Source organism: Hemitrygon akajei, chromosome 11 (genome assembly GCF_048418815.1).
Source record: "Hemitrygon akajei chromosome 11, sHemAka1.3, whole genome shotgun sequence".
NCBI lineage: Eukaryota > Metazoa > Chordata > Chondrichthyes > Myliobatiformes > Dasyatidae > Hemitrygon > Hemitrygon akajei.
The window spans coordinates 10,209,810-10,222,694 of record NC_133134.1 but is presented as its reverse complement, the minus strand read 5'-3'; the positions used below and the strand labels follow the sequence as shown (position 1 = coordinate 10,222,694).

At 44.0% G+C, this 12,885-nt stretch overlaps 1 protein-coding gene across 1 annotated transcript in view; it reads right to left on the bottom strand.

The window, feature by feature from the left end:
• sun1b (Sad1 and UNC84 domain containing 1b) overlaps positions 1 to 12,544 on the bottom strand; it is a 99,584-nt gene extending 87,040 nt beyond the window's left edge. The window contains exon 1 of the mRNA XM_073060194.1: positions 12,438 to 12,544. The gene's annotated coding sequence lies outside the window, so the exon portion shown is untranslated. The remainder of the gene's footprint in view (positions 1 to 12,437) is intronic.
• Between the last annotated feature and the right edge of the window lie 341 nt (positions 12,545 to 12,885).

The window sequence follows — 12,885 nt, the reverse complement described above, 5'->3', positions numbered from 1 at the left end:
GTTTTACAATTTCTTCTCCCCTGCTTTGAAAGTATTCGCTCCTCAGTGTGGGTAACATCTATTGGGTTCCAAATACTATTCACAACCCATATACCTATCTAAATTTCCCTTAAATGTTGAAATGGAACCCTCATGCAGCACTTGCTCTGGCAGCTCATTCCACACTTTCAATACCCTCTGAGAAAAGGAATTACCCTCATGTTCCCCTTAAACATTTCACCCTTAACCCATTACTCTAGTTCTAGTCTCACCCAACCTCAGTTGAAAAAGCCTTCATAATTTTGTATACCCTTATCAAATCTCCCCTCAACCCTCTAAATTCTAGTGAATAAAGTCCTAACCCATTCAACCATTCCCTATGACTCAGGTGCTCATCCCAGCAACATCCTTGTAAATTTTCTCTGCCCTCTTTCAATCCTATTTACATCTTTCCTGCAGGTAGGTGCCCAAAATAGTCCACAAAACTCCAATTTAGGCCTCCCAACATCTTACACAACTTAACAATGCCAATTCCTGTACTCAATACATTGATTTATGAAGGCCAATGTGCCAAACACTTTCTTTACGACCCCAACTACCCATGATGCCACTTTCAACAAATTATGGACCTGTATTCTGATTCTAATAAACCTGATTCTTCAGTACCCTACCGCTCAGTTTGTAAGACTATCCTGGTTGGTCCTCCCGAAGTTCACAACTTAACAATCATCTTCATTAAATTTCAACAGCCATTTTTCAGCCCACTTTTCCAGCTGATCCAGATTTTGCTACAAACTCTAACAGTCTTCCTCGCTGTCCACTACACCCCCAATCTTGGTGTCACCTGCAAAGTTGCTGATCCAGTTAAACACATTATTTTCCAAATCACTGATATAGATGGCAAACAACAAACCCAGCCCCAATCTCTATGGCACACCACTAGTCACAAGCCTCCAGTCGAGAGGCAAGCATGTACTACCACTGGCTTCTCCCGCGAAGGCAATATCTAACCCTTCCTGCTGAGATATTAGACCCCTCAAGTTCAGGTGCAAACCATTCTTTCAGTACACGTCCCACCTTCCCAGGAAGAACCCAATGATCTAAATTCTGAAGTCTCTCCTGCACCAACTCATTAGCCACATGTTAAATTATATGATCTTCCTATTTCTGGCCTCACCAGCACACGGCATGGGTTGTAATCCTGAGATCACAACCCTGGAGGTCATGTCCTTTAACTTAACTCCCTGAACTCACTTTGCAGGACCTTGCCACTCTTTCTACTTAAGTCATTGGTACTGGCATGGACCAAGACCTCTGGCTGCTCACCCTCCCACTAAAGAATGATGTGGACTCGATCCAAGATTTGCAGCAGACAATATACCATCCCGAAATTTCAATCTTCTTCAGAGAACCTTTCTGTTCCTCTAACCAAAAAATCCCATCATTACAGCTTGCCGCTGCTCTCTGTCCCATCCCCCATCTTGCCCTCTGAGCCGCAGAGCCAGACTCAGTGATAGAGACCTGATTGCTGTGGCTTTCCTCTGCTAGGTCATCTCTTCCCACCCCCCCCCCCCACCCCCAACAGTATCCAAAACAGTATTCAAACCTGTTGTTGTGAGGACTGGCCACATGGGTACTCTGCATTGGTTGCCTATCCCCTTTTCTCTTCCTGACGGTCACCCATTTTACCTGTACGTCCTGTCTATCTGCCCCACAGCCTCCTGAATGACCTGGAGTTCACCCAGCTCCAATGTCTTAACAGTATCTGTTAGAAGCTGCAGCTGGATGCACTTATTGCAGGTTTAGTGATTCTGCCATGACTGGAGGTGAGGTCTCCCTGTCTTCCCATATCCTACAAAAGGAGCCTTCCACTGACCAACCTGGCATCTTTATTGCTCTATACTGTACGTGCAATAAAAATGAAAAAGTAATGAAAAATAATCTACCTACAGCCTATGCCTCTCCTCACTGAAGCCTTGATGAGCCAAAACCTCAATTTCCCGTTGGCCTCTCCAGTGAAACTTAACTTGTTATTGGACCTTGCCAAATGCCTAATTAAGCATGATGCTACATCTCCACTGTAACTGGCATGCAAAATTTGATTCCCTTGATTCTCCTGATGAAGGCCTTTGGTTTCCTCCTCCTGTAGTTAATAATTAGCTTTTTTTAATATTAAACATATACTTTATTCAAAAATAAAATTATATACAATAACCATTCAATGACTTTCAATTCTTTACAGTTGTTTCCAATACTGTCTTTACATTTTCAAAATTCTCGCCACCCACGTGGCACTCTGTTCTTTCATATTTACATTCGGGGGTATACCCCCAACCCCTCAACTCCCTCAGGAGAAGAACCCTAGACTGTGGTCCTTCCCCACCGGGACCTTGCAGTGGCTGCACCAAGTTTGAGTGCGTCCCTCAGCATGTACTCCTGCAGCCGAGAATGTGCCAGTCTGCAGCATTCCCCCACGGACATCTCCGTGTGCTGGTAGACCATCAAGTTTCGGGCCGACCAAAGAACGTCTTTGACCGAGTTGATGATCTGCCAGCAGCACTGGATGTTGGTCTCCGTGTGCGTCCCCAGGAACAGCCCATAGATCACAGAGTCCTCTGTTACGCAGCTGCTGGGGATGAACCTTGATACTGCCCCTTCCATCCTTCTCCACAACTTCTCCGCGAACCCACAGTCTGCAAAGAGGTGGGTCACCGACTCCTCCTCACTGCAGTCCTCCCGTGGGCAGAGGAGTGTGGAGACGACGTTCCAGGCGTACAGGAGGGATCAGACTGGGAGGGCCCCTCTCATCGCCAGCCAGGCGAGGTCTTGGTGCCTGTTGGTGAGGTCTGGCGATGAGGTATTTTGCCAGATGAACTGGACTGTCTGCTCAGAGAACCACCCCACCGTGTCCATCAAGTCCTTCTCCTGCAGTGCCTGCAGGACCTTACATGCTGACCACTGCCTGATGGCCCTGTGGTCAAAGGCATTGACCTGAAAGAACTTCTCTACGAAGGACAGGTATGGCGGCAACGACCAGCTGACGGGGTTTTGCGCGGGAAAGAGGCCAGACCCATCCTTCGTAGCCAGGGCGACAGGTAGAACTTGGGCACATAGTGGTACTTGGTGCCCACATACCTGGGATCCACACACAACCTGATGCAGCCACACACGAAGCTGGCCATCAAGGTGAGGGCGACATTGGGGACGTTTTTGCCCCCGTTGTCCAGGGACTTGTGCGTGGTGGTCCGTCTGACCCACTCCATCTTGGACCCCCAGACAAATCTGAAGACGGCTCGGGTGATTTCCGAGCTGAAGGAGCGGGGGACCGGCCACACCTGCGCCAAGTACAGCAGCCCTGAGAGCACCTCACACCTGATGACCAGGTTTTTGCCCGTTATCGATAGGGAACGCCCTCCCCACAACCCCAGTTTCTGTTTCACCTTGGCAGTCCGCTCCTGCCAGTTCTTGTTGCACGCCTCGGCCCCTCCGAACCAGATCCCCAACACCTTCTCATGATCAGCCTTGATGGTGAAGGGGACGCTGGATCGATCGGGCCAGTTGCCGAAGAGCACGGCTTCGCTCTTCGTGCAGTTGACCCTGGCACCCGACGCCTGCTCAAACTGTTCAGAGATGCTGATCAGCCTGCGAACTGACCTCGGATCAGAGCAGAAGACGGTGACGTCGTCCATATACAGGGAGGTTTTGACTTGTGTCCCTCCACTGCCTGGCAGCATCACCCCTCTTATGCCCCCATCCCGCCTGATGGCTTCGGCAAAGGGTTCTATGCAGCACACGAACAAGACAGGGGAGAGAGAGCAGCCCTGCCTGACTCCAGACCTGATGGGGAAGCTGTCTGTTTCCCACCCGTTGACCTGGACTGCACTACAGATGTCCGTGTAGAGCAGTTTTATCCAATTCCGGATTCCCTCTCCAAATCCCATTTTGGAGAGTACCTCCATCGTGTACGTGTGCGATATCCTGTCGAAGGCTTTCTCCTGGTCCAAGCTGACCAGGCAGGCCTCCACCCACCCCCCTGTCCTGCACGTAGACTATGGTGTTCCTCAGCAGCGCGAGGCTGTCTGAGATCTTCCTGCCTGTCTTGCTGACATTAAGTGAGAGGTCACTGTGGAACCACTCAGCCAGAAGTTCAATCTCCCTCCCTGCCGATTCGTTAGCATCTTTGACTTGTGGTCACCCTACTCTTAGCAGTTGGTGAGATTAATGATCTGGGAGCTGATAAAGGTATCACTGTTGACCCTGCAGTAAGAGGGGAAGGGGTACTGACAGAAGAAAACATTGACCAACAAGAAACTTCTACAACTGTAAACTTAAATCAATCCCGCCAGTGGTGAAAGAGATAGCTGTGTTTGTATACTGAACATGTAATCTTCCTGTTTGATATGCATGGCTTACTCATTGAATTAACTCACTTGAGCTGTCAAAGGGTGGTGGAAGACCTTTAATTTCTTATCATCTCCAACTAAAATAAAAACATTAAATTAAGAATTGTATAGCTAAGTTACACACAAGGTAACATTTTTTAAAATTCCTTTATAAACTACAGAGATTGCATTATTGGTAAATTTGATCTGTCTGTCTGAATGTGATCTTTCAACTCCCCACTGTATGTTAATATTGTTTAACAAATGTTCTTAACATTGTTAGTCATAGGTGCCAAGAGCTCTCAATCCCAGGTCTCATTAAAGTATACATCAGGAAATATTATACAATTGGTAAATTCTCAAAATCTATTTGAATCATTTTCAATTATGGCCAGTTGTTTCTGTGTGGGGGAAAAAAGTCATTTTCTTAAGAAAATAAATTTTCTACCAAATGACTCCATGCAAGGGCAGGCTGATATCCATGATAGGGGAGGTAACCATTTTTCACTGTGAACCTCAAGGTAACTGACATTATAATGAGCAGGTAAAACACAAAATAAGGCCATCTGTCATCAACAGACTATCAAAATTCCCCAAAGGGTAAAATTAAAACAATGCATGTTATGTATGCACTCACTTACCACAGTATTGTTTGACCCATTTTTAATTTAACATATACAATTATCCATGAAATTTATCTTACTACAAATAAAATGAAATGGTTTCCTTAAGGTTTCAAGATCCACATGAGCATTTACTTATACACTGATCCTGGATTTCTGTAACTTAACGCCATAATTTAATTATGCCATTAATTTCCAATTCTGTGCATTGTATCAATCTCCTGCCAATTCATGTACCTCAGTATCAAGAACTGCCAACAGCCAGGGATGAGGCTACCTGTCCATTCTTTTAGTCTACCTACATTGCGCAGTATAAACACTAGTTCTAACCCAAATAAGGCAACACTGTTTATTCTTTCAGACAACAAAAAACAATTCACCAATGAAAATAATTCAAATATCCATTATAAATAAAATCTCCACAGTAAAGCGGCTTCCCTTTGACCTATCCATCCCTCCCCCAATCTCTGCAATTTAAAATTTACTCTTTGTTTTTGTGTTCTGAGTTTTGAAGTACTGCTTCATTCTCTTTCTCTTTGCAGATGCTGTGCATCAATTCAAAACAAAATTCTGTTCTGCTGAGTAAAATGGTGATGCCAATTGCTGCCCTATGACACCATGACCTAAAGAAGTAGATGCCTCCAGGCTCCTTGTCTTCCCCTTTTCTTACAAAAGCCTTTCTAATTCCATCTGATCTACTATACAGAAAGTGCAGAACATAATTTCTGCCATTTCCAGGACATCAGCTCATTCCAGACAGAAAACACATTTCTTCAGACACTCCCAATATATTTGTATCTTTTACCACAAGTGGACTTATTTGCTTACTCCAATGCTTCTCTTCCTACCTGCAGTTGAGATTTGTTTGCATACTCATCCTCCGCATGAATAGTTAGATTTTCCACTTCAGGAAATGTAGTACAGGCAGTCTCCAGGTTATGCAAGGATTCCATTCCTGAGAACATCCATTGTCTATAACTACCCATCTTGTATCGTTCTACATGCACTTGCTAGATTCTTCCATTTCATTGAATAATCACCCCAACACTACTCATGTTTAAACCACTGGAAACTACACTGTATCCCATCATTAATGAACACCATGAATCATTATTACTTGCTTGAAAACACTTTTTTTTAAAAAAATGCATGGGACAAATTGCACAAAGTAGGATTTCCATAAATCAGGTCAAGGAGGTCCTGTATTCTAAGCACTCAATTAGACAAAAAAGGCATTGTTCCCAAGTTTTGCTAATTACAAAATTACACCAGCTACAATATCTCCAATATCACTTTGATTTGCTATCTCATCTCCTCCAACAATTCACCCTATCAATAAAACATTGGCATTCTTCTACTTCTGGCTTCTTGAATAACTCCAGTACAGACAGACCATGGCTTCAGCGCCTAAACAAAAAGATGGAGAATTCCCTAATTAAGCTTTCAACATTCTGCATCTTTAAAAGATGCTCTTTAAAGCATTTTGAAAATTATCTGCCCATGAACCTCATTGAGTGCCTTGGTGCCAATTCTTGTTGGAACACACTGTGGGACTTCTGGATACCTTAATGCAACATAAATCTTTACATTTTATAATTGCAACAAACAAGATGGAATTCAACTTTCTTATGAGATGTGGATTCTTCACCTCATTATGATCTTGCACTTTATTTACTTTTTGACAGCTTTTATACTTTATTCTGCACTGGGTTTTTTTGTGCTACCTCAATGCACATTTTTTATGATCTGATCTGTATAGGAAGTAAGCAAGGCGGGCTTTTCACAGTATCTTGATGCATGTAATTATACCAATTACAGGAATTACAACAGTAGAGGTGAGGCTCTGTGTGGTCCACCATGTTGTGCTGTCCAGTTACCTACTCCACGTAGCTCTCCCACATTCCCCTCTATTTTTCTATTATCTATGTGCTTATCTAAGAGACTCTTAAATGTGCCTAATATATATACCTCTGTCACCACCCCTGGCAGTGTGTGTTCCATACACCCACTACTCAGTGTAAAAAAAAATCAGTCCTTTCTCTGACATCTCCTTTCCTCAATTCACCTTAAAATTATACCCCCTCATAATAGCCATTTCCACCCTGGGCTAAAAACTCTGGCTGTCCACTCAATCTATGGCTGTTATCACCTTATACAACTCTATAAAAGGTTCAAAGTGTGTATACAGTATGCCATCTTGAGATTCGTCCTCCTGCAGGCAGCCATGAAACAAAGAAAAATGCCATGGAACTCTTTCAAAGAAAATGTCAAACACCCAACGCACATGAACAAACAACAAAAAGCAAGTAAATAACACAATACTAAAAATCAAACCTTAAATGTCTTAGAGTATTTGGTTTAGCTTGGCGCTGTGTGGCTCACTGACTACAGGCACGAGGCCACTCCATGCTGAAGCACTCCAATCAAATCACGCAAAATAGCAATTTTTAAAAACATGGTGGGTATCTGCTGTGGTCTGGCAGGATGTCAGATACAACTGTGACATTCAAGGGGCCCATGAAAATGGGCAAGGAGAGACCTGAAAGAGGTTTATAAGATTATGAGAGGCACAGATAGAGTAGACAGACAGTGTCTCTATCCCCAGGGTGGAAATATCCAATACCAGAGGGCATGCATTTTAAAATGAAAGGGGTTAATTTCAAAGGAGATGTGAGGCTCCCCCCACCCCCCCCAACCACACAGACAGTGGTGGGTTCCTGGAACACTCTGCCAGGAGTGGTGGTGGAGGCAGATACATTGGGGACTTTTTAAGAGACATTCACTAATGTGAGGAAAATGGAAGGATATGGACATTGTGTGGGCTGAAGCGTCTGTTCCTGTGCTGTACTGTTCTTTGTACCAAGCTGACAGCTGCATAAAATATTAAATTGCTACCAACTAAGAAGATTTAACATGTTTGCTCTGTTCAAGTAGAAAGAGTACTAAAATTGAGATTCTGAGCCACAATCTGGCCTCACATTTTGGCAAGAATACTGCTTTTCATTGTAACAGTGTAAATCTAGACCCACAATGAGCAGTAGCCAACACGAAACAAGGGCTGCCAGGCACAACTGACTATATCCGACTGCAACAGATGTCAGCGTCTACTCTGAGAAAGCGCATAGATCCTTTCCCGCTTTCAAACAAACGCTTGGCTGGCATGATTACATTATTCACCAACACCAAACAGTTGGTGTTTTAATTAGGACTCATTTTAAGCAGCATATTATGTGTTTACTTTTGGGGTCATGGAATAAGGCATAAGGGGGTGGGGGTGGGGGAGAAGCTAGGCAAAGATTCACGTGCCCAAAAGTAAATAAATTTCAAGATTCAAACTTAATAAAGGGATGTAATCACTGCAAGCGGATGCACTATATTTATTAAAACACGCTGCTTGTTTTTCAATGTCTGCCAAAAAAGAACTTTTCTTTACCCACTGTTAGTAGAAATGCAATTAAAAGAACCATTCGACAAGCCATCTGACGCTGCATATCAAAATCACAACGGCAATTTCCACGTGACAAGCAAAACAAAGTGTAATAACAACTCAGATTGATCCGCAAAAGGATTCAGTTCAAGTCACGGAAAAACAGAACTATTGATTTTATTGAAAATGATTGAGACCTGATGTTAAAAGACATTTCAAAACTAGTTTCATATTACTTCTGCTATTAAAGTTTTTATGTTCCCATTTCGGCAGTTAGATTCCAGACAGGAACAGTACATTTTGCTTCACCCTGAACAGTTAAAAATGATTCATAGAGGAACTCTTTCCAATTGTTAAAGATGCCCAAGAGGGGAACCGCCCATGTAAAATACTTGGCTTCTAATTTATTCCACATTTGTCCTACAATAATCTTTGTAAACTGTTTTGAAAAAGTAGAATTAGCTTTTAGGTTGAAAAAGATTAATATTGATCCATGGGTGCCACTTCTAACTTATTTTGTGACATCACTTTTCCCCCCAAATCAGTCATATTTCATATTCAACTTCAGACATTATGATTAAGGCAAATGAAACAAATAGAGTTACATTTTATTATGCTGTTATTCCCTTCATGACACCAATGCAAATTGGTGTCCCATCATCAGCATCCAACAGGTTAAAGTTTATTTATTTGGAGATACAGCGCAGAATAGGCCTTCCTACCCCATCAAGCCACACAGCCCAGCAACCCAACTATTTAACCCTAGCCTAATCACAGGGCAATTTGGGTTACAGTTAACTGGTAGGTGTTTAGACTGTGGGAGGAAACCCATGTGCTCATGACAAGAATGTACAAACTTTCTTACACAATGTACCAGAATTGAACTCTGAACTCCAAATCCCTAAGCTGTAATAGTGTCATGCTAGTCGCTAAACTGTGGCATCCACAAGCTGGAATCTTGTCAGGCCATTTTGAAGAAACTAAAATAGGGATATGATAAAACCTGTTCAGAAGTCTGCAGAAACCAAGGCAGAATTTGTCTTTTCAACAATTTTGAGTACATCAAGTCTTTGTTACACACTTTTGAAAGACTGAAAATGAAACATTGGAAGAAGCAAAACTTACAGCGAAAGTGCAATTTGCAATCAATAGGCTTGCCTAGTCGTGATCTACACTGAGGTGTGAGGAAAGGTGTACAACATAGACCTAAATAACCAAGACACTTTCCTGATGCATGCTACCTCTGTGGTACACTGCAACTCCATCGTATTTCCAGCAGCACTATTTTCTCTCTCCACCCTACAAATACTTTACAAATATTCCCTCAAAGTAACCCTTTACAATCACATCCTCATTGATCTTGATATTGTGATGGATCCAAACAAAATGATTGAAGCATTCATTGCTACTTCTTTCACGTCTTTTTTTTAAAAAGTGGTTTTGCTACCATTGGAGCTTGTGATCTACATTCTTGTGCTGTGTTTGGGCCAATTGAGCGATCTGGAGCTTTGCTGGCTCCAAGGGCTTGAGGCCAAGAAGCCTGGAAATAAGGTGCAAGCCCATGATTGACTCCATTTCTTGCCAATCACAGATTAAGGCATCAAGGTGAGAGCATAATGCAAGCAGGTGATCAGTACCATCTACCAGCCTCTTGCTCTCTGCTGCCAGAGGAAGGAGTCTGTAAGTGATGTCCTTGCTTGCTGCTTCCAGGAGGGCCCTGCATTCGAATGATCTCTCTCACCCCCTCAATGCTGTCAGAGGATGGCTCCGAAGTCCTAGGTCTTGGGCAAGGTTTAGTTGATGTTGTGGATTGGTCTCTGTAGTTCATTCTGTGACGTTTCTGGTCCTGGAGATCATCTAACAATAGAATCCATGGAATCCTGCTACAGAACTCCGTAGGTGGGATTGTCCAGAAACTGTCGGACTTTCCTGCAGTATTTTTGAAAGACATCAGAACTGTTGCACTTCCTTTGTCTGCTGGTAAAATTCAGTCAGCTACATCATGGGCACTACCCTCCATAGCATTGAGGGCATCTTCAAAAGGCAATGCCTCAAAAAAGCAGCATTCATCATTAAGGACCCCTATCACCCAAGTCATGCCCTCTTATCATCAAGGAGGTGGTACAAGAGCCTGAAGACACACTCAACATATCTGGAACAGCTTCTTTCCCTTGCCATCAGATTTCTGTATGGACAAGGAAGCCTTGAACACTACCGCACTATTTTTCTCCCTCTCTTTTTGCACTATTTATTCAATTTAATTTTTATATATTTATTTCTTATTGTAATTTGTAGCTTTTTAATTATATATTTCAATATTCTGTTGCCACAAAACAACAAATTTCACAACATATGCCTGTGATATTAAACCTGATTCTGATTTGGGAAATGACCGGACAAGAGATTGCAAAAAGCAGCAACTGCAAAACACTACAAAAGTAAATTTTATGTGAATCATTTCAAAAAATATTCATAACTTAGTTTAAAATCAAGTGCACTAAACCAAACTTGTATTTCATAGCTAATCACGGTAAAATATCAGATGGAACCCTGATAGTGATGTTCTGCTGTGCTTTGAATATTTCTCAAATATGCATATTGATGCTAATTGTCCATTTATATTCAATTTTAAATGTGAGGATAATTATCCTAAACTGATAAGTGTGCTTTGCATAAACACATAAGTAGCATGTCAGCTTTGAAAATAAAAGCTGAATAACCCACCATACTGAAATATTAAATAAATACTATACATCGGCACAATGCTCCTGAAACACACACCCACCACCACTCCAGAGTAAACACTAACTTGAGAGGGGAGCGGTGGGGTGGCAAAAGTTAAATTCAGAAACAGACAGCTAAGCAGTTTCCAAATGTATTCAACATTTGAAAAGTTTCAGTCAAGAGACAAGTAATTTACAAGAATTTTCAAAGCCAAGTCCCACATGACACAAGTGAAGTCTGAAAATATTTGCAAAGGTTGTGAAAGATGCGACACGCACATAAATACACAGAGGGTGCTTGATCTCTGTATGTTAATTTTACATAAAATTAGTCTTTCTCACAGAAATCTTTTCACAACATCTGGTCTCCCAGAAGACACTATTGTAACAACCAGGAGTATTATCTCCAGTGACCTTCCCAATCCTTCAACAAACTGTGCTGAAAGTAACAGATTGTCCTGTCACATCGCATGCGGCTTAGATTGGCGGTGCAAAACTCTCCAAGTTTTCAATAGGGTAGCAGTTATAAACTGATTTGGTATGTCGATACACTATATTACAACATTTATATCTTTCCATACTCCTTGGTGTCTTCTTACAGAAAATTGCTGATACACACATTCCTTTATTGACAGTAGGGATAAACCTTCCAGCAAAGGAATGCAAACACTGACAAGCAAACATTATCACATGGCCAGTGGCACAGAACTGGGAGGAGACTCTGCTTGTAGAGGGAGGGACAATGGGGCGAAAGGGAGGGGGCAGTCAGGGGTGGGAGAAGATGGTAACCAACTGATAATTTAGCTGGAGACCCAGTGGGGGGGGGGGAGAAGAATCCCGGATACTCCCATCCTGGGGTTATAGTGGCGAGGGGACCCCCGGTGAACCCTGGGGCTGGTGGAGGGGTGTGGAGTGGGGGGGGGGGAATGAAGTCTGGACACCCCCGGGAGGGGGGGTGGCGGGCTGGAAGGAAGAAGGGGACCCGGGAACTCCTGATTACAGGAGAACTAACCCCGGAAACCTCCCGGGGAGGGGGTCTGGAGTGGAGGGAAGGGACCTCAGAAAACCTCCGTAGGGGGGGTGGAACGAGTAGAGAAAAGGGACCCGGGAGATGGGATCCCGAAGACCCTCTAAGGGGACACCGACGAACCCCTCTCCCAAAGGGACTGGAGTGGAAAGAAGGGACCCCAGAGCAGGGTGGGGGAACAGGCCCTGGAGATCGCAGGTTGGTGGGTGGAGACCCGTAGACTCCCAGGGCTAAATCGGTGGACATCCCCCCCAATCATCCGACCACGGGCGTTACCGTTCCAGGGGTGGAGTGGCGGAGGAAAGGGACGACGATTGCACCACTCTAGCCACCGGTTTCCCTTCCTGAGTCCGGCGCCTCGCCGCTCCGCTCCTGCCCCGGGATGTCCCGTTTGAAAAGTTCCCGCTCGTGTCTGCCCGCCCGTTACTCACGCCACTGCGCATGCGGCCCCTTGTCCTGGGGGGGGGGGGGGGGGCGGAGCCACCTGACCAGTGCACAAGCGGGGTCGGCCCGGGAAACGGCACGTGGAGCTGTCAGTCAAGATGCCCGGGAACCGCACCGGGTGCTGTCAATCACGCTGGCCGGGTGCCGCACGTGGGCACGTTGCAGGACGGTAGGGTCGGTGGTGCTGAGGGTTCTGGAACTATCGTTGGCAGCCTTTTTCCCAAATGCACGGTTGCTTGAAATAAAAGTACTGGCAAAGTCTGCAAATTGAACGTTTGTA